Source organism: Penaeus japonicus, unplaced genomic scaffold, assembly GCF_977035675.1.
Source record: "Penaeus japonicus unplaced genomic scaffold, GWHDUDI00000001_assembly GWHDUDI00000011, whole genome shotgun sequence".
Classification (NCBI taxonomy): Eukaryota; Metazoa; Arthropoda; class Malacostraca; order Decapoda; family Penaeidae; genus Penaeus; species Penaeus japonicus.
Genome location: NW_028234413.1, coordinates 43,414,908 through 43,417,407, shown reverse-complemented (window position 1 = coordinate 43,417,407; position 2,500 = coordinate 43,414,908).

Sequence of the window (2,500 nt, the reverse complement as noted above, 5' to 3'; positions counted from 1 at the left end):
CCCTCTCCCTTTTCCTCCCCTCCTCTTCCCCTTCCTCCTTTCTTTTTCTCCTCTTCCCCCTTCCTCCACTCCCCTATACCCTTTCTTTCTTCCTTCCTCTTACTCCTCCTCCTTCCTCTTCTCCTCCTCCCCCACCTACATCCCTTTCCTCCCCTCCCCCACCCCCATCCCTTCTTCCCCTCATCCCTTCCTCCCCTCCTCTTCCCCCTTCCCTCAACCCTTCCTCCTCTCCTCCTCCCCCACTTATTCCTCTCCTCCTCTCCCCCCACTCGCTCTTCCCCTCCTTCCTCTCCCCTCCCCCACCGGCCCCCATTCTTCTCTCGTTCCTCTTCCCTTCCTCGTGTTATCAGCTCTCCCTTCGTCGTCGGAAATGTCAAAATACCACGTCCGACTTGAAGGGTAATTCATGTTGAATAAGGGCGGTGGTTCCTTCGCCCTTCTTGTTCTCTCTTTCTTCTTCTTCTTCTTCTTCTTTGTCTTTCTTTTCTTATTTTTCTTCTTCTTCTTTGTTTTCTTTTTCTTCTTTTTCGTCTTCTTCTTCTTCTTCTTTGTCTTCCTTTTTCTTCTTTTTCTTCTTCTTCTTTGTTTTCATTTTCTTCTTTTTCGTCTTCTTCTTCTTCTTCTTTGTCTTCCTTTTTCTTCTTTTTCGTCTTCTTCTTCTTCTTCTTCTTCTTCTTTATCTTCTTCTTTTTTCTTCTTCTTCATCTTCTTTTCCTTCTTCGTTGTCTTTTTCATCATGTATTTGTTCTTCTTCTTCTTTGTCTTTGTCATTTGCTTCTTCTTCTTCTTCATCTGCTCCTGATTCTTCTTATATTTCTTTCACTTTTCTTTCCTTTTTATTCCTTTTCTATATTGGGAAGTGCTCGCACTTTCTTGCCTTTATTGTTTCTCCTATTTCATATTCCTTCTTCGTCTTCTTCTTCAACCTCTTCTTCTATGTCTTCTCCTTCTCTTTTAAATTTATCTTATTTAAAAATAAAAAAAGATAAACCATCACAGAATAAAAGGTCAAAAGGCCAAATAAAGAGAGAAAGAGTGGAAGAAAGAGGAGAAAAGGAAAGTGAGTAAAGAGAGACACGAAAGGAAAGACAAACAACTGGAAAGAAGAAAAGGAAAAAGAGTTAACTAAGACAAGCGGGGGAATAAGGGGAGGGGGTAGGGGGAGGGGGGTTAGGAACCTACCTACGATTATTTACATTGGCGAGAAAAGGAAACTCAAATACAGGAAAATATGTTGTTTTGATATTGCATTACTGACTGGGTTGCAAAGAGTGAGGTTTTACATTCCATGCAGATGTTAAACAATTTACACTCATACGATTTTCAGCTGGAGGAATTTAGCAGAAGTCCATAATTGCGATCGTGCGTACAAAGGTATTTCAAAACTCAATTACTCACACACACCCGCACAAGCGGCATCATGTCCGGAGGGAAACAATTCAGTAAACAAATAGAGAACGATACACGCAAATACGCTGACTCATGAAACTTACACAAATAAACAGAGATACAGAAAAAAACAAACAAGCAAACTGACACACACAGACATACCCACTCATCAACACATACACAAAAATATGAACAGATGCACAGATAAGCAAATACACTCACTAACACACACACACACACACATATATATATGTGTATGTATGTATATATATGTATATATATATATATATATATATATATATATATATATATATATATATATATATATATATATATATATATATTGTTATCATTGTCATCATCTATAATCACGTAAATGGATGAAAGGAGTAATGGATCATCATGACAATAAATAATAGATAATAGATAACAACAATAACGACAATCATGATACATAAGAACAAGGAGATGATGATTATGCTAAATATTGATTTATGATTTTGATAATGATGAAGATGAAGATGATACTGACAATAATAGAAGTAATATCACAAATATTAAAAACGATGACAATTCTGTTAATAATAACAGCAAACACACTCTCAAATCGGATTTAACAATAACAAATATGCTGGAAAATACAAAAAGAAATACAAGAGGTATGTGAAAATTCACTCTGCTTCTCATACCTCACCCTGTCGTTAGTGGTGATACACACAACCCTGCTATTACCAACTTATTATGGTTATGGGTGTTGTAATTGAATTATGTATTGATCTAGGGTGTAGCTCGTACCCTTGGTCTGTTGTTTATCTTTTTTTTTTCTTATTTTTTACTTCAATTTGTTTTTCCTTTTTCTTTTTTTTAAATCTTTTTCTTTCTACTTTTTTTCATTTCTTTTCTCTCTTCGTTCTAATATTTCGTTGTTTTTTTCTCTTTCTTTATCTTCTTATTCCTTCTATTTAAGTTTCTGTTTACTATTTATTCTTATTCTTTCCCTTTGCTTATTCAAGCTTTATTTTCACTTTTATTTGTTCATTCTCTCATTTTACTCTTTCTTCATCTGTGTCCCAACCTCTTCTTCTTCCTTTTCATCTGCTCTTCCCAATCG